The sequence below is a fragment of the Ylistrum balloti genome, unplaced genomic scaffold (genome assembly GCF_031769215.1).
Source record: "Ylistrum balloti isolate Yb309-2 unplaced genomic scaffold, AGI_CSIRO_Ybal_v1 Utg369690, whole genome shotgun sequence".
In the NCBI taxonomy this organism is placed as follows: Eukaryota; Metazoa; Mollusca; class Bivalvia; order Pectinida; family Pectinidae; genus Ylistrum; species Ylistrum balloti.
The window spans coordinates 559,960-585,938 of NW_026781926.1; the positions used below are offsets into that span (position 1 = coordinate 559,960).

General features: G+C 33.6%; 1 protein-coding gene and 1 long non-coding RNA gene across 3 annotated transcripts in view; one reads left to right on the forward strand and one right to left on the reverse strand.

Moving 5' to 3' along the window:
• The window catches only part of LOC132565065 (uncharacterized), a 17,259-nt gene extending 14,418 nt beyond the window's left edge, over positions 1–2,841 (reverse strand). Inside the window, exon 1 of one of the 2 annotated variants that reach the window (XM_060229670.1) lies at positions 2,721–2,841. The gene's annotated coding sequence lies outside the window, so the exon portion shown is untranslated. Of the gene's footprint in view, positions 1–1,872; positions 2,085–2,720 lie in introns of those variants that run through there. The other variant, XM_060229671.1, reaches the window with a different exon arrangement.
• LOC132565067 (uncharacterized) overlaps positions 2,783–25,979 on the forward strand; it is a 25,967-nt gene continuing 2,770 nt past the window's right edge. The window contains exons 1-2 of the long non-coding RNA XR_009554917.1: positions 2,783–2,864; positions 21,541–21,603. This is a non-coding gene — a long non-coding RNA (uncharacterized LOC132565067). The remainder of the gene's footprint in view (positions 2,865–21,540; positions 21,604–25,979) is intronic.

The following is a 25,979-nucleotide window of genomic DNA, read 5'->3' on the forward strand; positions in this document are numbered from 1 at the left end:
AAACTATATAATGTACCTATGATCATGTCAATTTCATTAACAGTAATTTCAAACATCTAAAATTCATCTCCTTCCATTTTACTAACTTGCAACAAATCAGTCCTTGAATTCAACAAGAATTTTGAATTCAAACAACAAATTTTGAATTCAAACAACAAATTTTGAACTCAAACAACAAACTAAAAAAGTTTACAAAATATCTACAAACAATCTTGAAATAAAAACCATCAATTAATGTAAATTTAACTGCATCTTCAACTTGAATTGTTGTTCATATTGTTATTTTTTTTAAGTTTCAACAACATTCAAATTTTTTTAAATAACAATTAAAATAAAATTTAGTACCTACTGACAAAGTTTTATGGAAACTAAGAACATATTCCTCAACAAGACAGACCTCCATCTACAATGTTTTAAAGAGGATTTGTTGTAATTACAAGTGAAGTTACAAAGTACCATCCTCTCCTTACCCTTCTTAAGTTTTTCAATTGATAGATCAGTTTTATAGGTGAACAGGGAGTCGCCCAACCTTGGTGTAAAACAGATGTAAATTTGTATTGTAGCATGTTTAGAGAAGGCAGCAGTATATATATATGTAAATGACTTTGTACAGAATTAGTAACAGCCTCAGTGAAAACTGATACCAAGACACATGGTAATCATAAAATCACCACGCTTGCCATCTTCCACAGACACAAGTATGTCCACATATTTTAATACATTTTGTCAAAGAAAATGCCTTGCTGTAGCATAAGACAATTGCAAATACTGGTTTGCCCAACATCTGTTTTTGATCTTTTTTTATCAAATATTCTACACTGAGCTCCCATTATATGTACCAATGAATAATTAAAATCTCTTCCCATACAGCTTAATTGAAAAAATACATCAAAGGATTAGAACAGTTTCACTATGTTTACAGAATGTTTTACCATTTAAAGGATTATTGACCGTAAGAAGGAAACAAATTTTTAGTCCTTACCTAGAATACATGGGGTGCTGGATGATCCCCCCCTGGAGTACAGGGGTGCTAGCAAGGGTGTCAAGCAGAGATAAGCCAGACCACACCTTATAATGAGATAGGGCCTATCACACAATATCTAACAGTCCTTCCACACGATGACAAAGCCTCCACAGATAGTCACCATAAGTGATATATTTCTTATCTTTAAACATAAAAAACTATGACATGCTTCAACACTGGCCATCAAATTTCCCAAATATGGACAGGGTTTATTTCAAGCTTGATTGTATCAGGCCATAATAGCCTCTGGTCACTGTTTTATTATTCCAAACAAGAAGGGTTTGATAGATCACTGACCATGATCACAAAGCCGGCACTGGACAGGTCATAAGTCACACAGGTGTAATCAAATATCACCACCTATTGTCAGGTCAGGTATTTTAAACATTGTTCAATTGCTTCAACAATACAAAAACCCATGATGGATTAATTAATCACGTATCAATCATTATTGAAGACAAGAAAAATAGACATGCCAAATCAAGGTTTAAAATCGTGGGTTTTTTCACTTTCATTTGAAACTTGATCCTCCATTGATTCACTTACTACAATATCACTTTCAAAAGAAAAACATCATGTTAATTTCCATCTGTCGAGATTTAAATCCACAGTTAAATAGCTTTGGAGCAAAACATGGAAATTTGATAAATTCAATCAATATTCAATCTGTTTAAGCTGTGTTGAAAAACTGTAACAGTCGGCCCTCCTTTGATACAAGCTTTACTGTGAACAATAGCCCAAAGGCACAAAGCCCCACAAACAATGCCATAGTATACAACAACAAGATAGATACAGATGGTTCATCTTCAAAATGAAATTAAAACATAATAAAGTCAAGCAACACTTACTGTGTAAGTATCCAATACAAAATTCACTTTTGCCTGTAACATTAGTAGAAAGTCGACTCCTTCCATACTCCAAAGCCAGCTTATTGAATTAATTACTTTTGAATTTATTATATTTGTTCGGTTTGCTGCATAAATTTTTAACGTGACCGGTCGATAAATCATTCATTATTTTGAAAGCTGCACGAAAACACACCACTACAAACGATCGAAAATTTACGCTATGTAATTACAAGGTCCATACGCTGAGTATTCACTGTGTCCAGTCCAAGCGCACACTGCAGTAGAGTGCACGTACGTCACAAATACAAACCAATAATATCTACAAAGTCTTAGAAGAATAAATATTGGATGAAATCCAGGGAAATTCACGACATTCCACACACAAAACTGTAGAAACTGTAGATAAACATCGTATAGTAAAGTATACAGCATCCTCCGTCATTACACAAAGCCGTAACTCCGAACCACCGAAAACACTTTTACTTTCAAAAACTTTATAAAATGAAAAAACATCCTTAACCCGCACAGTTTACAGCATAAAAACAATATGGCTTCGCCTCTGATACTCCAGGCCAATTTTTGTAAGTACCATCACAAGTGCTACACAAGCCGAGAACGGGAGGCTGTGAGCGTGTGTATCGTAAATTAAAATTTTAACCAAGCTCTCCCATTCCCATATCATACTGGACAGTACATAGCAATTTTCATCAGCTGTTAAACAAACTTAAAATGCACTTACCGAACTTCGAAATAACTTCATTGGGTAGTCCATAGTTACTTTCACTCGAGAAAATTACCAAAACACAATATTCCATAAAGATATGATTAAATCGAAAGAAAAAAATTACCTCACGGACCGCCGCACTCGCCTATTCTCGCCATCTTGTTCTTTTCATACCCAGCATGCCTTTCTATGTAAACCAATATGGCGGCAGGGAAAACACGTTGTGATTAGTAAAGCACTCTCCGTGTTATGGCCAGTTGTTTTAAAGGTGAGTTATTTAAATTAAAGATTTGTCATTGCATAGAAACTGCATTTCAAGATTTCTTGTCATATACTAATTTGCATAGCCAGCTCTGTTACTTTAAGATGTCGCATGGCTTGGAATTTCACTCGATCTGGTTGAGCTGATGTTTATCAACACATGTTATTGTGTTGGGCCGTTAGAGGCTATTGTTTTGGCCGTAGAAATGAATTCACAGGGGGGATGGCACATGTCATACACATCAGCTCACGCCCACTCGTTTTTAGGGGCCGGACTTGCTTGCATCACTCGAAAATGAATATTAAATTATAATCATCCGAAGACTGGGATTTCCAAATAAGTCATTTTCCTTATTACCATGGATACGCCTAATATATTACTTGACATTAAGCAGTTTAACAAATTACAGCTCCTAGCTAGGCGGCGCGCGACTGGTCAGATTTATTAGATTAATTTGCATTTTAATGAGGCAGGGCAGACTTGGATAACGTGCATCACTTTATGTCGAATGGTAAATATCAGATTTTGAAAGCTGATACATGTTAGCATGTAGATATTGAATCTGGAAGCAGCATGGCTTCATAGAGACCCAGGCATGGGGTACCATCTGAGCCATATTTCTTACATACTCGTGTCATAGAATTACATACACATACATTTAGATTTGTAAGCCTTGTTATCAGCTTATGATAATGATAAATCCCATATATAAAAGTAATCCATAATTAGCTACAGGATAAGTTGGCCACGTAAATTAACATACTGTTCAGACTAAGTGGAATAACATTCTACTATATTCAAACATTTAGTGAAAAACTGATAAATTTAACTATTTACATTTTAATTTTGGTAATTATATGATTAAGGAAAAAAATATCTTCTTATATTTCATATAATGCAAAGTACTTTTAATTATATAATTTTAAAGATAAAGCATTTGGGAATTTTCCTTGTCATGACAGTAATACTGGATAATTAGTAATATTTCATTTAATTCTATGTAGTAAACAAATTTGATGATATAGAAACAGATATTTTTTGCCTACATTTTTATTTATCATACAAAGAAATCATTTTGTTTGATCCTGTGTTTATGTATGAGATTATTGCATTCCAAACAGACTTTGTTTTGACAGTGTAAACTGTTAGTACAGAACATAATACTTTCATTGTTCTTTGTGTTTATGATTGCTTTGAAGTGGACTGGTCAATGATTCATGCTTGGAATGTTGCTGAAATGTTGGTATCAGTTTGGCATTTTAGTATATTATACATTATGCAACAAAAGAAATATATTTTATGACTAGATTTGGATCTTTTAGAAAATGTTGGGCACCCTCATGTGTGTAACCATTAATATAAACTTCAAATAACTATGGTTATATCCAAATGTTAATTGCCTTTTCATAGTCATATCAATAAGTCTTGGATATAGATAATATTTTGAAATTATTCTTATCATTTAAATTTCTGCTATGATTTAATATTTTGATATTTAAATTTCATGAAGATATCTTTTATTTTTATGTTTAAATGCACCTAAATTTAAGAATAGAACTTTGCCTTCACTGCAAAACTGTATAGTATACATTATGTTGAAATGGACATTTGAAACAAAAATTTGTTTATTTGAGCATAACAAAATTTTAATTTTAATTTCAAAAATATTTGATTCAAGATGTTTCCACACATTTAACATTTTAAAAAGTTTACACATTAACATGTAATATATTACATATCTATCTTATTTTATTTTTCATGGTATTGATTATATAATGAACAACCTTTCTTTGGGTGAACAAAAATCGTTACAGTTACTTTTATTTTTGATGAATATTTTGCTGTAACATTTTTTGTAATACAGAAACTGATACCTTATATATATATTTTTGCCTTATCAATAAGATTTTAATTTTTGCTGAAGTATAAAACATTAATTGAAATACAGTGAAATATCCCTTTAAAAATTATTGGTTTAAATATCATGAATGAATGAAATATTAGTCAGAATATTTGAATATTACTTTCATATTTCACAACAATGACAGTAAATTTTGATTGAAATATTATGTCACCTGTGATAATATGTGACCTATCAACTAACATCAGCCTTCAAACGGTAATAAATCAGAGTCAGAGTCAGCTGATAAAGCTAATTGGTGATGATTACATCAGGTAAGGACACATGGCAGGTATACTGTTTACCTACTGGTTAATATATCTTACCTGTGTGAACACAAGTTGGCTGCCTACCTGTGGAGGTATTGTTGTCCATATTGTCAACACTAATGCAATAGAAATATAGCTATAGCTGGCACTATAGGGTATAAATCGCTGTGACTGACATAATCTCCCTTATCTGATTTTGTCTTTGTGGAGGATCCAGGTTAAGACCGACATATATGGTAATTGTAAAAATAGAAACATGCTGACCAGTTGCATAAACAGTAAATATAATTTTTTTTATTCTCCTCAGACCAAACACCCCAAAAAGCAAAAAAAAAAAAAAAAAAAAAAAAAAGAAAAAAAGAGAAATAGATGGGAAAAAAAAAATGCAAAAAAATACACAGTGTACAGGAGAGAAGTGTTCATCTTTTTTTTTTATGAAATCTTGAGACCCTTTTTTGTGTCAAAAACATAAATTTTCATATTAGGCATGTTACAAGTTTAAGAATGTTATTTAGAACTTTCTGAAGTGGCAAAGAACACAAACAAAAATTTAATAAAACAGTTTGCTGCTATCAATAACTAATTAATTTGTAAAAAATAAAATTTGTCATATATATAGAATTAAAGGATATTAAAAAAGAAAAAAAAATGGAAACTTGAGATACAGTTTACCTTGCATCCTCAAATAGAAATGTTATTATCTTTTTCTTTTTCATGATAATATCCAACTATGAAATGCATACAGTATTTACAACTTTGAAAACAACATCTAGTAAGGAGACATGAAGCCTGTGTTTCTGTTTGTGTACTAATCATACATGCTTGTCTGTGAAGTGCTACCTCACCTGTGGCAGTTCTATTCAGCTTGACAAATGACAGGACATACTTTCAGGTTAAGATGTTTAGAGATCAACACCTGTAACTTACCTGAGGTCTCATACACAGAGACTGATGTTTACAATTAATGGAAAAGTAGAAGTTTTTGTCGTGTAGAACATTTCATAAATAAGAAAAAAGCAAAAATGAGAAATCTTTTAACTTTATAATTGACACAAGAAATGTATAACTATTTTTTTTAAAAGTCATTTTATCCATTTTTTTAACTAAGATTCAGAGGGCTTATGAGTTCATTTTGCATTTTCATTTGTCAAGAATTTATAACTCTGAAATATACATACTTTACCCATCTTATTTGCAAAGTCATAGGACAGTGAAATAAAGGGAGATAACCTGCTGCCTATTGGCCGAACCCCCTGTAACAAGACATTGATATGTTGATAACAGAGACCTAATTGTTGTAGCTGTCAGGAGTACATCACCCATATTGGGCTCTGCTAAACACTTACCTTGTGCACAGGTAAAAATCAGGTGTATTAGTGCTCATCTGCTGACCAACTGTCCACCAAACAAATTTGGTGAGCTACTCCTTGACCAGTTATGTCCAGAGGTATATTCGGAACAAGAGAAGTAGATTTGAAGGAGAAAATATATATTTATGGTAATTGCGTTAGGTTGGTGTGATGTCCAGGCGTATGGCCTGAGGGCCTGTGTCAGTCCACCAAACTAACAGCCACCAGCTTTATCAACTTCACCTTCAATGTTTAATATCGCTTTAAATCGTGTCCTGCCTGTCTTCAAAAGAAATATTTTAAATGACCCATTTAACTGGCATTTCTGTCATAAAATTTCTAGTCACAAGATATTAAGTATGATATACAGATTTTTTTTTATTCTGTAAAATAAAGTCATTCAAACCGATGTTGAAAGCTGGATTTTGGCAAACAAATTATACTTTTATATCCTATTAGATGGGGAAAAAGTTTGCATACCTTTTATACTTTAGCTTTGTGTCAATTGAAAAGTTTAAGGTCAGAAAAGAGTCAGGGGTGTTTACGAATTTTAAATATTTTCTTTGAAACCCAATAGCTGTTGAATTTGAGATGAAAATATTCAATTACTTTTCTCAAATATAATTGAAACTTCACACATTTCTTTGTGTATCGGTCTTCAAATAAAATTGGCAAAAGGTAGTATGTCGAAATATTTAAATTGAATTATATTTTTTCATTTAAAAATGAAAAGATATAAAATTCTGTGGAGAAACATGAGCATTTCCCAGGCCTTGGTCAAAAGGTTATGAGGTGTATGTTATTGAAATATTTTGTCGGACATTTCAGATTAATTAATAATTTCTATATGAAGAAAATTTTGTAGCATGTCTGTTCAAAAACTTGTTTCAAAGGTTTAGAATTCTTTATCTTGTATTAGTTTATGATATTTTCCCCCTGGATTAATGTGTTATAAAGATGGTAATAAAAAGACACAAAATTTTCAGTAAGTTTTGACAAACAGCTGATTAATTTGCAGTGACAAAGTAATATATCTGTTGCCTTTTTAAGTACACTTGTGTACAATTTTAGTAGCTTACATATTATAAAATGAAAATTACCAAACAAGTATAGATGTTTAAACGAATTCCAGTAAACAAAATGTATGTATTCAGAAAGACTCATGTAAACGTAAATGATGTGCAGTGATTGCGGAATGAAAAAAATTCTCTGGAATTATATGAGGAAGCTGGGATAATAAAATACATACAGCAAGCAATAATTCAGCATTTATAAATGACTGTCATCTAATCATTGAAATATAAAGATTATGTCAAATTTGGTAAACAATTTCCACATTTGTAGATACGTCCTAAAAAACTATTTCTGCAGATTATCATTGTTCCTGTTACTTCAGTGTAAACAAAATTAATTAAATTTCAGCCTTTCTGACCATAGGAAAAAAGATATGGTTGCTATGCCAACATAAGCATGATAAATGTACTTTTAAGTACTGATAACTCAAAAGAAAATTTAATTAGCGGACATGAGAATGTGATTCAGTAGGGGCTACTCTGATGGTGGATGGCCCTAGTTAAACAGGTTCTCTGACCACAGTTTATTGATTTCTCACAGGTGTCGCTAGTTTTAATCTTCATCAGAACCAGATGATTACTGTTTTTGTGGACTACGGTGAAAATGCTGATAGTTGAATGGCTGAAATTCTATAGACTTTGAAATTTGGAGGCTGAGGTCATAAATTACATAGAACTAATTTCTTACTATATAAATACATAGGCAGTGTAATATAGGAGGAGGGGGTTCATTGGCGTCATTCAGGAGGACATCTTCACAACACTGGATTGTATCGTATTGTAATTTTTTTGATGTGTCATAGTCATTTATATGTCTTTTAAAAGAATGTAGATTATATATATCAGTATTGAAAGATTATTGTGCTTGTTTAGAACAGATACATTAAAATAAATGTCAAATATATACCACTGATGATGGATTGAATTTAACATAAGTGTTCAAATATTTTGATATAGGTGAACAAGATTGGGGTCAGGTTAATGATGGATACAGCTGTATAAAGTTGAAATTCAAAACATTTTTGTATGATATATATAAATTTTTTATGATAGAATAAAGAACATTGATTGATATGTCAGATATAGAGCATACTTTACATACTAATTAGATTAAATATTTTTAACACATTTACCTACAAAAGTATGATCTATAATACAATACAACTTGATTTATACTTTAAATCAAAACATTTACTGATTTATAGGGTAAAATGGAATGTGATTATTTTAATGAATACCTTTGTAGGCTTTAATATGGTTGACAGAAAAATTTTATTTCAAGCAAACGTTATTTTAGAAAGGAAGAACAATGTGAGATTGAGCAAAAAATGTCATACCAATTATGATGGATTACATTTAAAACTTAAAAGTAAATTGTCAGTGATATCATGTGATATATACCTTTCCATTGTTTTCTTAATTATGCCTTAGCCATAAGGTTGAATGAGTTTAACATTGATTGAAGAAAGCAATGACATATGGTGAGTAAGTAACATTACATTAGTTGTTTTAATAAATAAAGGAATGAAGTTTTGGTGTGTGAATAGATTTGATATCAATATATAACTGTAAACAGCACGCTTGAGCTACTGGGCACACCACAGTGAAGATCTATTATTGATGGGACATCTGTCCAACATACCTTACACAAACACCAACCCATGGTCATTAGCCATGATGTAAAAATGTCAGTGATTGGATTATACCCTCGTTATCAGTAATATATCTGTTTAGTCCTTCCATCTATGAAAGATTAAGAAATCAAATTAACACTAATTATTTCTTATTTAGGTATGAACTTTAAAGTTCAAATAGAACAAAAAATTGTGGACTTGATCTGGAGATGAAAAGTTGACAGATTAAGAATAAAGTTCAGAATGAAATTACCGTTATCTGAATAAATAAGACCACCAAGAGAAGTTGAAAACCCATAGACTTGAAAGTAGGATTTGCAAGAATCAAAATGGTCAACAATGGCAGTGTTGAAGTCTAAACAATTAAAGTAAGAAACTATGAAAAATATCTCAGTAACATTATAAAATCAAAATACCTTAATGATCTATAAAAATCAAGGACTAAATTTTGATTTAGAAAAATTCTGAAGATAAATTTTGTAATATAGAGGAGAATTTGTACAAACATGAAAATGTGTTAAACTTTTTCCATAGCTAGAATATTTCTGATGTATCAGTTATTATTTTGTTAACCAGATATTTATCAGAAGTATTTCTATGTCAGTGAAATTCAATTAGTCCTTAATATTCTTTGCTTAAGTCTTGTTGTCTATACTAGCTTTATTTCGCTGTCAATATACTTATCTGTAAATTTAACAATGAATATTGATATTCATAATTAATATTTCCAATATTTCTCATTACAATAATATGAAAACTGATCATTAAATGCCCAATCACATAGCACAATAAGAAAATATTTATTTTGAATACTTTCAGTGTATGACTATTTGGTCCAATCAATGAATTATAGTGTTGAAATGTAGATTTGTGAAAAGTTGATTCTTAAAAACTTTAAAGAGAGGTTTGGTATTGATTTGGACTTGGGTTTGAAATACAAGTGTTGCCTTCTTGATTCTATGATTTTAAATTCTGACATTTGGCCATTTAAATATTTACTTCATGAAGATTACAAAAATATATATTTGAATGTATTTGAAATATCTTTTTATATGTATTTTGAAAGAAAAACCTCATTAGGACATTATTTTGTCATATCATTGTTAAAAAGGATGGTGCTATTTAGCCAGTGAAAATGCTGCTTTTAATATATAAACATACATTTAGACATGATTTATAAAACAGTACAATGTACACGTAAAAAACAGTTGTTAGGAAATCTATTGACCCAATCAGCAGACTACAGTCTGCATAATTCTATGTGCCAAGAATGTAGATATAAGCATGACAGCATTTTTGAGTATTTCCAAATATCGTTACTCTGAAGTCACGCCAATTGACGGCCCATTTGGCATAGGGTTGGTATATAGAGCTGTTTATTAGTGAATGTTGATTTCATAGAGGACTTTCTTTTGACATGGGTACATGAACAAAGGGCATGAAATAAGTGTAATGACAAGACGTTGTCAAACTCTAAACCTGAACCAGTAACAAAACAGCATCTCTTTCTTACTCATATAATGAAGTTGTCGCTATACACTTATAATTATTCTTGGCAAACCTAAGACTCTGAAAGTACCAACCCTTCAGAACAGTTCAAATCAAATTATTTTTCTACTTAGAAAACAAACGAAAATATGCATGCTTTACTTGTAAATATATGTAATATCAATAGTCAAAATGTGTCCAGTTTCCTTATCTTAGGCATGGTTTCTTTTGGATCAGTTTCACAAAATATCATATCTCTGTCTCTCAGATATGTCCAAAGCAAGTCGACAAATATGAAAATGAGAGATATTCTGTCGAGAATACAGTATTAAAAAAACAGTATTCACATTTTTTTGAATTAAAAAATATAACTTAGAAAACCAGTCATTTAGCATGAATATGTGAGAAACATTTATTATGGAAATAAAATGCAAAGAGAATCAATATAAAATCTAGAAATGAGAAATTTTAAATCCAAATTAGCAACAACAAAAAAACAGAATGGAGTTTATAAATGAGAATTTAATATTAAGCCTATAAACAGCATCAGGAAGTTGTACAGAAGCCATGTATAGAGGACAAAAGTTTTTGTGATAATCAGTACAGATGGGACATGTAGCACTATTAATCTCATCCTTATTACATTTTAACAGAATAAAGGGATATTACCATCCAAATTAGGACAACAGAATTTGAGAAATTAGATTATTTGAGTTTAACACACAATTTTAATATTGACAAATAACACTGTTTACTAAATTCACATATGTGTTTAATGGTGTAATTTGGTGTAAATATATTTTTCAATTACACATATCATGGTTTGATTGATTGTTTTGTGAGCTGAAGTGATTTGGAGCTGGCTGATGAGGTGTGAATGACTAGGGATTCTGCTTGAGACTATACCTAAAACCGGCACTTTAAAGCTCACGCTTCCACCAATGTATTTGTTTAAAGAGCTTGCTGTATTAGTTGTTTGTGTTAAAAGCATTTTGTTTTTCACTTAAGTTTATGAGGAAGTTTGAATTCTGGTCAGGGTTTGAAAGGCCAGGGTAATGTGGTGATTGGACAGAAAATCCAGCATTTTCACGTAAAATTTGCCCATTTAGATTTTCAAGATCCTTCACTATTGGATTGCAATTTCCTTGTCATTTCAATTTCAGGAGTTCCACACAATCAATCAAAAGGGATTTATGATCAAAACTGGATCTCCCTCATTCTGTAATCAATAGCAGCAATTTAATTTGGATTGAAAGGCCCTATTTGCATAAGATTTTTTCTTTTTATTAATCAATCCTTTGGCCAAATCTGCATGTTTAACTGGTTGCACAAGGCAGCTTAAATTGAAATTTTGAGAAAGATAGATGGAAATGGGCCACAGAAAATCTGTTTGACTCATAAAGTCTTGTCTGAATGGCATAGCATTTTTAGTTAATGATGTGTTACCATGGAAATGAAACAAAACAAATCTTGAAATATAATGAGCTTATGATTGTGGAATGATGAAATTGAATCGGACTCTGTTTTTCACTGGGCCGGATGACAGTTTAAAAGCTGAGGGTCGTTTACTTCATTTTAAAATGATGCAAATGAGGAAAGTAGCTCATTGAGTGCCTTGGCTTTTCCTTTCTCCATTTACATGACAAATCAACAGCCAATTTAATCCTGCATTATTTTGCCTATCTGTTACCGTGTTAAATAAGTTTTGTAATTAACCAATGGCAGGCATAATTTGTGACATTTTCGTACAACTATATTTTTGCAGTAAAGCATTTTAATGGCTATAATTTCTCTCATTAAGATGAAATCAAATAGGGCATCTCATGGCTAAGCACTTGAACATTTAAAGCTTTCAAGTTCTATATGGCACTTAACATTTAAAATCGAGATTAATAATAGGGGCCTATAAAATATTCCTTGTGATTCATGTTTGAAACATTTTCCTGTGAACTAAAATTTTGAGCACTTGAAAACAAAGAGATGAAGGAATGAACAAAGACTGCACTTTTGTAAAGTAAAATAGAAAGTTATTTATGGAAAGCATTTTAGTTTTGTAGAGTATTTTTGTTGGTTTATGTGGTCAGTCGTATGTATGTTGTCATGTGAACTATGTCGCCGCGCTCGAGAACTGTGTCATTGTGTATTGTGACAACTTCCTTTACAGGAAGTCTCACAATTATAATTTGCTTAATAGAATTTTTTTGTTTTAAAGTTTCAAGTTGTACTGTACTGAATGTCGTCTTGAGGTCACTTATCGAGGACTGATGTTAACAGTTTAATAACCCGAGGGCGCTTTTAACGTGCATCGCCCCATGTGGAAATTCTGACAATGCGGGTTACGTGATGGTAGGATCACAAACTTTAAAACACTCAGTAACAGACTTTGTACTTTCAAAAGTGTATGAAGATAAAAATGAAATAATTATATCAAGTCCATATATCTATGTATGTACTGTAAAGTGCATTTTTCCGGATGGGGGATGTAGCTATGAAATCTCCAGATTTTACAGGTTTATGTGGTCGGTCATTAAATTGTGACCAGTTGACCGCTGTGTAGATGTGTATAGTGTTTTGACATATCTGTGACCTACACCTTGAAAGTATAAGTGAAATTTTTGTCAGCTGAAGGATTTAACAATGTAGGTTGACAGCCAAAAGATTTAGGCTAGCGCCTTGTTTGGGACAAATTTGTGACAAAACACAGATGGAGAGTGAAAAATCTTTTTTTTACTAGTTTAGAAGCCGAAGTGAAGGACCTTTTGAATTGACCCTTAAAGGAAAGCTTTATTCATCCTTGACCAGAAAAACAGTTATGAAGTGTGTTTATAGTGAGGTTCAAATTGGGCATTATATATGTACCTTTGATATCTGAGTGTACCTAGTTAAATAACTATAAAAGACTGTAATTATTGTTCACAAAATCTCACTACTTGGATATGTATTTTTTTCACCCTTAATATTGATGTCATATTGAGAAGGGAAACCGTGATGACTTAAATCTTGATATTGAAAATAAATCTTTTATTAAATTTACATTTGAGTTGTATGTCTTTAGATTCCTCTTTGAATCTGCATATGTACACTTCTTTCCAAGCTTTTTAAAATCATAAGAATTTGGGTTGTTTAAACTGACAATGACAACTTGCTGTAATATATTTCAGTTACAAAATTATGTGTAATCTTAAGGTAGCATGTACCCTTAAGGGAAGTAACTCTAGCAAAAATTACATGCCATTTAGAAGCTATGCTAATACAGCATAGGCATAGTCTGGATAAAAGTTTCCTGTTTATTTTAGTCTATAGCATATTACAAAGTCCTGACCACTCACAAATTTTGTAATTTGGTGGTAGAAATGTAAGGGAGGTAATCTGGATTTTTACAGGTTTAGATCACATGATGAGCAGAATAAAGTTAGAACATGGCACCTCAATAGACTTAATTGATGGATGAGAATTCACCCGTGTACATACAGAATTACCAAGTTTCCGTTGAGGGAGTTTAAGTTTTCAATTTACATATGTAATCAAAATTTCTGGTCATATCTTCTTGCAGAATTAATGGAAAATTTGTTTTGGATGCTAAATCTCTGTTGTATTTGTAGATTAGATTTTATCATGACTGGAAAGTCAATTCCAGAAAAGTCATGTATTTTTTCATACGTAAATTAATTTTGTGAAATTTAATGTGAATTGTGTGCCTTGTATTACTGAAGTGAGAGGAGCTGTGTGCTAATCTTTGTCAGAGCTTGTAGCAGCTGATCTGCAGAACACTGTTTATACAAATCTGCAAGCTATAAAACAAATATATTGGTCAGTTGATTGAGCACTGTAGATTTTCATCTGTAAATCTATTACATCATTTTGAAATCTGTTATAAAAAGATTATGTTGTATAATTGCGATCACTAAAGGTAATTTCTGAGCGGTGAACTTGATTGATAATGCTTTATTGTGTCTGAAAGTTAAATGTTTGAATTGACAGATAAAATCAAGAAATCTGGTCTTCAAAATGTTTCCTGTTTTCGCCTGACTACCTAAAGTCTTTGTATATATATAGATTCTGTTCTTATAGAAATCATGTGTAGTTTGTGATCCCAAAGTATTTTGGAACATTTTTGAAATTCATGTATTAGATATCTATTATGGGCAAGAAATATGAGTCAGGTTGTAATCTCCGCTACATGTAGAATCCAATTTTTTTTGGAATGTAATTTTGTTCAAGTGGTATCATAAGTTTTTCATGTTAGGTTTCTCTATGTATTTCAAAAGCTTTTTGTTAATACCGTTGAAGGGTTGTATTTAATTGTTTTGTTGGAGAAGTTGATGTTTATGTAGAGCATATCCCACTTATACAATAAATACTTCCTGCTAATTTACTCATAACCTCTCTTGAAATAGTGATCACAGGTTATTAGAATCCTCTTCGAGAGTTGAAGGAATTCTTTCCATGTTATGTCTTGTGTTAAGTTTAATCCTCAACAAAAGGAACAAGGAGAAGAGAGTCTGCATTGTCTTAACAGCGAGGAGAAGCTCTTGGGTACAGTACTTGAAATTTCACTAAGCGGTTTATATGCATTGTTGAAGTATTTCTCTCCCAGGTTTGCAAATCTTTTTGATTTCTTGACACATCTGAGGTGCTACCTATTGCTTTTCTGAACCTTGAATGAATCCCGAATGATGTGGGAGATTTTGTTGGTTTATTCTAAGACACATTTTCCTAAGCCATTGTCATGAGAACCAACAAAGTTAATCAGTACTTTAGGTACTTGAAATTCATGTTTGAAAGTGATAAGATAGGTAACTATACACAGACACAGGTACTTCTCAGCTTTACAACTTGGTGTGGTGTGCTATTACACATTCTTCAGAATAGTTATGATGAAAGTGTTTCAAGCAATCTCAAATTCTTTGACCTGATATTATTTAATAGCTTAACAGTTTGAAATTCTTAAGTAAATTTTCCACTTGGCTTAATACAAACTGAGCTGTAATATTTGGGGAGAACTCCAGTGTTTCTGGAATGTTGAACCAAGTGAAACTACAACCTCATCTATATTTAAGCAAATGAACTACTTCCTGTGAATGGAAAGCTCAAGACTTGGGTTTCCTCATGTAGACAGAAAACTTGAGCTTAAAAAACTACTCCATGTAAATTTAAAACTTCAGTCTGAGTTCACTTCCTGTAGATGGAAAACTTAAGACTGAGACGACTTCCTGACAATGGTGAAAAATAAGCCTGAAACTGCTTCCTGTAGATGGAAAACTTAAGACTGAGACTACTTCCTGACAATGGTGAAAATTAGGCTGAATCTACTTCGGATACATTGCAAAAATTGAGTTTGAGACTTTTTCCTGTAGATAAAAGACTTTAAAGATAGGAAGTTGTAGCCTGAAGCTCCTTCCTGGAGACAGAAATGAAACAACAGTACGTAAAATCTGGTGTGGAATACAGTGTGGAATCCAAAGTTTTTGTTTGATAATAGACCTATATGTAAAATTATGTAGATGACCAGACCTATATATACAATGTTGTACAATTATATAGATGCCCAGACCTATATATACAATATTGGACAATTGTGATGACCACCAGACCTATATATACAATATTATGTAGATGACCAGACCTATATATACAATGTTGTACAATTGTGATGACCACCAGACCTATATATACAATGTTGTACAATTGTGATACCACCAGACCTATATATACAATGTTGTACAATTGTGATGACCACCAGACCTATATATACAATATTGTACAATTGTGATGACCACCAGACCTATATATAAGTGTTGTACAATTGTGATGACCATCGGACCTATATATACAGTGTTGTACAATTGTGATGACCACAAGACCTATATATACAATGTTGTAATATTGTGATGACCAGAAGACCTATATATACAGTGTTGTACAATTTTGATGACCACCAGACCTATATATACAGTGTTGTACAATTGTGATGACCACAAGACCTATATATACAATGTTGTACAATTGTGATGACCACCGGACCTATATATACAATGTTGTACAATTGTGATGATCACTAAATCTTGAATCACCATTTGGAGGTACAATACTGTACAAACTTTAGGTTATACACATTGATGTATTATCTGTGTTGTAGCTTGTCCATGGAATCTTTTCCCCTTGCTACCAACTAGTTTCACAAGCCTTGGTGTCATCAAGATTAATGGTGATATTGTGTTCCTCTCACTACCAAACATCAAAACCTTTGTTTCAATTCACACTGGCAGATAGCATTATAAACAACCACCTTACTACAACTAGCTCCCATACTAATGTATGCGAGTTGACATTTATTAGTTATCAGTAAATGTTTGCTACCTTCTTGATATGTTTCATTACCATTTTAGCCTAACACTTTAACAGTGACTTTTTGAAATAAGTTACAACTTTGCCATGGAAATGAGAGTAAAAAAAATTGTGACTTCATGAAATCTGTCATATATTTCAACAACTAGGTCAGTCTGTCAAATTTAGCATAACTAAAATGTTTGACCTGCCAAGCCAACAATCCTTTGTCATGTCTTGTTCAGTTTCTTGCCTTTTGATACATTATTTAAATGCCTGAAGAGCATCCATAATCATGACAGGTTTAGCAGAACTGCAATTGAGATTTAAAGGGAGAGGATAAGTGCATGGTGTTTTGAAGGTGTGGTCGCAGTTATTAATCTTAAAATAGGTTCTAACTAAGTCAAAAGCTTTTCAAATTTCTGCTATTTATGGAAGCTGAGCATGAAATATAGATTACAAGCTGAACTTTTCATTTAAGTTTGTTACGTGTTGTCATATTGGCTAACTCTTCAAATTTATTTAATGTAACTGAAAATCTACAATGAAATTTCAGCAGTATATTTATGACAGAACTATTGTCTTCTGATGAGGCAAATCTTGATATTTATTAACCTTGAAATAATTTATTTCACAGCTCTGAAAGCACAAGTCCATAGTATACTTCAGGAGTATTTTTCATACACCTAAGCGATGTCATTGTCATCTTTACAATGCAGCACAAAGAACCATTTTTCATAGAAAAATGTTATTGGCTGTTTTAGAGTCAGTTCATTACCTTTGTTCCCCCTTCCCCGCCTCTTTTTAGCATTTATGCTTTAAAAAAGTAAGAATTCCAATTTCAAACAACAAGATAGATATTGGTAAGAAATTAAATGTTGAAATCTAACAATGAGACAAGCATACTGAATGTTGCTACAACATGTATCCCTACTGAACAATGCTCCAAATATGTTGGAAAAACACCTGACGATGCAGTTTCATCACCAACATGTAATAATGTTTTAGTCATTTGTAAAATATATGTGAGATTTGATCAAAATGCTGTAAGGAATGAAGTTGCTCGAGTGTTAATAATGATTTTATAAAAATAATGATGGTGAACTTGACCAAAGAACCCTGAAACACAAATTTGTGCAAGGCATTTTTAAAATGTGTGAATTTTATGAAAATTCCTCAAATAATGACACTGCTAGAGCATTGACAACAATTTTCTGAAAAAAATAAGTGACCTTGACCTATACCTAATGAACCTGAACCTTGAACTTGTCTAAGATGTTATGGTCGTTTATCATTGAGGTTGATCAAATCCTTAAGAAGAATAAAGCCACTGGCTTACTTAAAAAAAAGATTTTCTAGAACAATAACTGTGATCTTGACCCAACAACACTGGAACTCGTACCCGATGTTGGGTATTTTGAGGCTTTATCAGTGTATGAAGTTTGATTACAACCCATTAAGGAATTTAGCTGCTGTAGTGTGGACAAACAGACAGACTGATGGTAGGGAGGGATGGACGGATAGCCAGAGTGGAAAACTATAGTCCTTCCAAACCCTTCCCCATTCCCCCAAACCCCTGGTCTAAGTGTTACAGGACTAATAAAGACATTTTGAATGATTTTGTTGATAGAAAATCAGTACTCTCTGGAGACTCTAAGATGTATTTATATCAGTTACATTGTCCCACAAGGCTGTATGACACTTAAGGTACCAGGTAATCAACCTCATGTGGACAGTTTAAATTTTCCTTAAATGTAACTGAAAAGTATTAACACACATGCATTGCAGTAGTATGACAGAGTTGATCAGCCTCTAGCATTGTATCTAAAAGTCCAGGGGGCAAATTCATGTAGTAAAGATGTTTTTATAAAGTGCAAAATGAGAACAACAGTACTTTTAATTCCTAGATATAAGGAACAAGAAGTCCAAAGTTAGAAATGAGTTGAATAAGTTTGGACTCTTCTATTTTGAAAATATATTTTGACTCAGTATTTTCCCAGTTTTTCTGAGTGTCTATTATTAAGGTAATTGATTTGACATTGTATTGTTTAACAAGTTGGATTTCTAAAGCAATGTTGGTAAAAAGTAAAGAATATTCATTTCAATATGGCATTCCTGAAAGATACTTTTCTGGTTGTTCTTCTGTTTGGTACAAAGTGGAATTGATAATCAGGACTTAAATTTTACTTTGTACCATCACAGACCCCTCAAAATGACCTCATTAAGGAGCAAGCATTTCTGATAAGTTAATGAAGCAATGTGTTGTGGTAATCGTCTGTATCATTGAAACTCTTGTAGTTCCTGCCATTCATGATGCAATGCACATATATATTTTTCTTACATATAGCAATTAACACTGTAAATATATATCTCCATGCATACCAGTAACCGAAAGTTGTTATATAATTAAGAAGGTTTCATAATTTTCAATATAATTATAAGTTATATAAGTAGATTGAACACTTAGGTATTACGTAGCCTTGGTGGCTATCAGTCTGCCATTAATTTTCGAGACTGCAGTATCTTTCTGACATCTAATGAGTTACAAACATTTTTGATGTCATAGACACACTTTCGATTGATCTAAGACCATTTCGTTGTGGACAAGGAAAGGTTAAATGAGGTCACATCACAATTTGGCATAATGGAAATTAAGGATTCAGTGCATTGTTTTCAACTGTTTTACCTTATCATTCTGTGTTACTGAAGACTCACAAAACTTATGTATAGAATAAAACCAAGCATGAATTATAAATGCATAGGATTAAAGTTTAATGAAGATCCCTAAGAGATAACACCAATCGGATGCTCCAGAAGCGTTACCAGACTTTTGACTAATTATAAAGCTGCAGACATACTGACTCAACTTGGGTTTATTATAATTTTACAAAGTCAAATGATTTTCTTTGATTACTTAAGAAATTACATGATTACTATAAAAGATAGGCCACAAATCTGGAGAAGAAGGACTTAAATTAATTGAAATCTTATCCTTGTCATCTTCAGCACTGGTTGAACCTGAGTTAAAATGAAACAGAGAGTTTCCTTAAACACAGCTTTTATTGCATGTTGATACTGATTAGGTGCTATAACCCTGATTGTATCATAGCAGTCCGTTAAAAGGACAACCTTAATGCAGTGCCGCGGTATGGGACATTTGACCTGGCGAGATACACGTACTGTGTAATAAGATTATGAATAGATAAAGGCTTTTTCAAAGCGTGGTTTGTCATCATTGCATGCAATTTATGATAAGTTTAATTGTTAAAGTAATTATTAACATGATGTGTGATAATTTTACTGGTACAAATCACTGTTTTATATGATGCATAATAAATTTAGATGTCATAGGTCAAGGTCATAGTATTGATGTTTAAAATTAGTGTTTCTTACAAAACAATCTTTTCTAACTATCAAACAGGAGATTGTTTATACACCATTCTATGTATGAACATTTTTGAAGGTATTTCAGGATTTCGTGAAATTTAAAACAAAGAGTAGAATTTCAATTACAATCTGCTGAAGTTTGAACCAGGTTAGGGAGATGTTGTGGCCATATTTGATTTTAGCACCTTTAAAAGTTATTTCTTTGGTATTCAATAACTTCAAAGGAAGGTTTTGATTTTGCAGGAACAAATTCTGAAGATAGAAAACTCTATATGACAGTCATGAAATAGAAACAGCAATTACTTTACATTCTTACTAGGTGATACACCTGATAAATGGGGATTATTCTTTCGGACAATTAGTTACATAGGTTTGCTAAAAAGGAAAATATTTTCAATTAGTTTTGAAGCCTATTTTACATGTCAATTTATTTTGAAGTATGCATAAACAACTATATTACATTCCATGTAACATCACATGACTTAATGTCACTTTGTGGTTAATATCATACATATTTCTTCAGACCAACGAAAAGAGATATGAAGCAGTGTTAGCTGTATAGTAAATTTAAACACGTGACTATGATTTAGATAGTAAAAAATGAACCTACTGTGATGACAGATTGATAGACTTTAGAAATATCTATGTGTTAATGTTGTATTGGTATAGTGTTATCATGGTGATTTTACTTTTGTTATCACATATAGAATAAGGACGTTTGACACAAATGTCCCGATGACTCAAGATTATAGCAATGTCTGTGAAGTACAATCCTAATCAGCATGTCAATCTGTAATTTATTCCTGATCTTGGTGATTTACGGCCAAGTTTAACAATTACACTAAAGATTAGATGTCAGAGATACATCAAACAAATACTTCTATTCTATCATATAGTCATACTCTTACTTTCTTTTTAAACACAGTAATATATGTCTTTAAGTATTTTTTATCTGTTATTTTTTATTTTGTTCATTAATTCACAGAATACGTGGACCTGTGTTAATTGTTTTGTATATAGACCATAAAAACCCCAAAGACTTTGGGTGTATATTGTAACTGAAATGTTAAAATTTAAGAATTTTGTCTTTTAGTCTTAAGTTGATAAGTTTATTCTATGTCATAAATGTTCATTTGGTGAAACAATTCTTTGAATAGACATTGAAACTTAGTCTTATGAAAACTGGGATTAATCCCTGATCTTTAAGATTTAACGGCTAGTACAATAATGACTATTTCTGCCTTTTTTTTTCCAGGTTTGAGTGACAGTCTGAATGACCTTAGGTGTCTGACCAGGACACTGCAACTGCTATTTCAAGGTAAGGAATTTCATCTCTTAAAATTTGTTAAAATATAAAAAATTGCATGGGGAACGTGATGAACCTTCAAATGATTTGTTCTCTGAGCAAAGTATTTTTGTAACTGGCAAACTTGGAGAAAGTATTGGGAATTAAAGAGCAATTCTGTCGACTGTTCCAATCTTTGTTGGTTTAGTTTTTGATTTGTTAGTTTCATGTCACTAATAGCATCTATCATTGAGTGTAACAGTCCTCGCAGGCTTTTAAAGTCTAGCCATGATCAGGTCGATGTTGCCATGTCTTAACAATACCATGATGATTTCATTGTGCAAGCTTTTAAACTTACAAAAAAAAGAAGGTGTTAAGATAAGGCAATAAAAAAATTTGCATTTCAATTTGAAATTCAAAAAATGAAGTGTCATTAACAATAAGACAGCTTTACTAAAGGTTTAACTGTGCTGTATCGGAATCAAATAAAAAATGAATTCTACTGGTTTAATACGGCATCCAATTACGTGGAAATTCATTTTATTGAAATCCAGTGACAAACTTAATGCCTTTTGTGGTGCTAATGTGGTGCATCTTTGCATCATTCATTGCAGCTACCTAAACCACAGTAATTTATTATCAGACCGCAACAAAAGGGGTGCGATGTGTGTCTGTATGGGGCCCTGGTTGCGGCGCCATACAATTACATTGTGTGAAAAAAGCTCATTACATGGAGCTTCGGGATTCGCATGACTTGTTTATGATGGTTGCGCAGTGACTATGCAGCTATGCTGGATGGATGATGCACTTAATTGGGTTTTAACCCCAAAGATTACAATCTGTTGATTCTGTAACTTCCAGTGAATAAGTGAGGTCCCTTCATGCAGCATCACTTTGGTTGATAATGTGGATGTAGTTTCAATCCTAAGGTGGCAACTTAACTCTTTATGGGCTTTTATCCCTGTTCTTTGCTGCCTTCTCTGATCCGTAGGATCCTTTTACGTTGCAACAATACACAGTTATCTTACACAACAAATTTTCAAGGGATGCATACTGGTTTTCACCTGTCACTTCCATGAAGAATGCATTTTGATGACTCATTTACATTCACACATCAGTAGGGAGTCTAAAATACCTGTCCTTTATATATGTTTACCTGATGTACATTTCTGTCAGATGCCTGCTAAAGCTGCAAGCTGTCTTACCTTGTAAGGATGTCACACAGCTTTAAATGAACTGATGCTATCTGAAACGTTTTAGTGAAATCTTAAACATATCAGCCATTGAATGGAGGTGTGCTCAGGGTAGGTTTGTGGACGTTTGGGATGGCTTCATGGTGAAAGTGCACAGTGTATGTTGGTCAAATCAGTCCCGAAGACTGACCAGTTAACAACCATCTTGACCAACAATGGGAAAAATCCACATATGTGAAGGAATACCAGCATATATCAGCTGAAGTAGAAAGAAGATTTTCAAGCCACCAGTAAAATTAACTGTGGACACTTTGTCATGTTTGATTGTAAGCACTAATATATACTGTATGTAGTGGATTGTCTATAGTAGTGTGGACTGTAGACTGTATGTCATGTTTGATTGCCTCCAGTAGTGTGGACTGTAGACTGTATGTCATGTTTGATTGCCTCCAGCAGTGTGGACTGTAGACTGTATGTCATGTTTGATTGCCTCCAGTAGTCTGGACTGTAGATTGTATGGCCTGTTTGATTGCCTACAGTAGTCTGGACTGTAGACTCTATGTCATGTTTGATTGCCTCCAGTAGTGTGGACTGTAGACTGTATGTCATGTTTGATTGCCTCCAGTAGTCTGGACTGTAGATTGTATGGCCTGTTTGATTTCCTACAGTAGTCTGGACTGTAGACTCTATGGCCTGTTTGATTGACTCCAGTAGTCTGGACTGTAGACTGTATGGCCTGTTTGATTGCCTCCAGTAGTCTGGACTGTAGACTGTATGTCCTGTTTGAATGCCTCCAGTAGTCTGGACTGTAGACTGTATGTCCTGTTTGAATGCCTCTAGTAGTCTGGACTGGACTGTAGACTGTATGTCCTGTTTGAAATGTCCTGTTTGAATGCCTCCAGTAGTCTGGACTGTAGACTGTATGTCCTGTTTGAATGCCTCTAGTAGTCTGGACTGTAGACTGTATGTCCTGTTTGATTGCCTGCAGTAGTCAGGACTGTAGACTGTATGTCATGTTTGATTGCCTCCAGTAGTCTGGACTGTAGACTGTATGGCCTATTTGATTGCCTACAGTAGTCTGGACAGTAGACTGTATGGCCTGTTTGATTGCCTAAAGTAGTCTGGACTGTAGACTGTATGTCATGTTTGATTGCCTCCAGTAGTCTGGACTGTTGACTCTTGTCTTGTTTGATTGCCTCCAGTAGTCTGGACTGTTGACTTGTCTTGTTTGATTGCCTCCAGTAGTCTGGACTGTAGACTGTATGGCCTGTTTGATTGCCTACAGTAGTCTGGACTGTAGACTGTATGGCCTGTTTGATTGACTCCAGTAGTCTGGACTGTAGACTGTATGTCATGTTTGATTGCCTTTAGTAGTCTGGACTGTAGACTGTATGTCATGTTTGATTGCCTTTAGTAGTCTGGACTGTAGACTGTATGTCTTGTTTGAATGCCTCCAGTAGTCTGGACTGTAGACTGTATGGCCTGTTTGAATGCCTGAAGTAGTCTGGACTGTAGACTGTATGTCCTGTTTGATTGCCTCCAGTAGTCTGGACTGTAGACTCTATGGCCTGTTTGATTGCCTACAGTAGTCTGGACTGTAGACTGTATGTCCTGTTTGAATGCCTCCAGTAGTCTGGACTGTAGACTCAATGGCCTGTTTGATTGCCTACAGTAGTCTGGACTGTAGACTGTATGGCCTGTTTGATTGCCTCCAGTAGTCTGGACTGTAGACTGTATGTCATGTTTGATTGCCTCCAGTAGTCTGGACTTTAGACTGTATGGCCTGTTTGATTGACTCCAGTAGTCTGGACTGTAGACTGTATGTCATGTTTGATTGCCTCCAGTAGTCTGGACTGTAGACTGTATGGCCTGTTTGATTGCCTCCAGTAGTCTGGACTGTAGACTGTATGGCCTGTTTGATTGCCTACAGTAGTCTGGACTGTTGACTCTTGTCTTGTTTGATTGCCTCCAGTAGTCTGGACTTTAGACTCAATGGCCTGTTTGATTGCCTACAGTAATCTGGACTGTAGACTGTATGGCCTGTTTGATTGCCTACAGTAGTCTGGACTGTAGACTGTATGGCCTGTTTGATTGCCTCCAGTAGTCTGGACTGTTGACTCTTGTCTTGTTTGATTGCCTCCAGTAGTCTGGACTGTAGACTGTATGGCCTGTTTGATTGCCTACAGTAGTCTGGACTGTAGACTGTATGGCCTGTTTGATTGCCTACAGTAGTCTGGACTGTAGACTGTATGGCCTGTTTGATTGCCTACAGTAGTCTGGACTATAGACTGTATGGCCTGTTTGATTGCCTACAGTAGTCTGGACTGTAGACTGTATGGCCTGTTTGATTGCCTACAGTAGTCTGGACTGTAGACTGTATGTCATGTTTGATTGCCTCCAGTAGTCTGGACTGTAGACTGTATGGCCTGTTTGATTGACTCCAGTAGTCTGGACTGTAGACTGTATGGCCTGTTTGATTGCCTCCAGTAGTCTGGACTGTAGACTGTATGTCATGTTTGATTGCCTCCAGTAGTCTGGACAGTAGACTGTATGGCCTGTTTGATTGCCTCCAGTAGTCTGGACTGTAGACTGTATGGCCTGTTTGATTGCCTCCAGTAGTCTGGACTGTAGACTGTATGGCCTGTTTGATTGCCTACAGTAGTCAGAAACTTTAGTAGTTTTAGGCTGCTGACTCGCGTGATAAACTCAAATGATCTAGACTTTAGACCTTCTGTCCTGCTTGATTCAGCATGAAGAAACTTGCCTGAAGGATCCTGTAAGATAAGTACTGTTCATGAAGGATTTCAGACATCTATCAGTATTATTATGGTACCAGTGTCTGTGTCCTTCACCTTACTTGACCCACTTCTCATCTTGAGGCTGATCTTGTGACCTTTCTTATGTTTGAAACATTTTGAAACACCACCTCATTAGTGATATTGAATAGACCATCTTTATTGTAGAATAGCTTCTGTCATCCCCAAACGAGACTTTACTAGATATTTTTAGCCAATAAGATTTATTTTTGAATTAAAGTGCTTTAGTGTCAGCTGTATGTCTGGGTGTGACACTGGACTTCCTCCAGGGCAGACGTCATGTCATCAGAAATTACACATTGTACTCGCTTTGCTTTGCTCACATTTGGTGACATATTGCTGTTGACTTGTTATGATTGTTGCATTTACAAACCTTGTGTTTCTCAGTTTTTGATGGCTA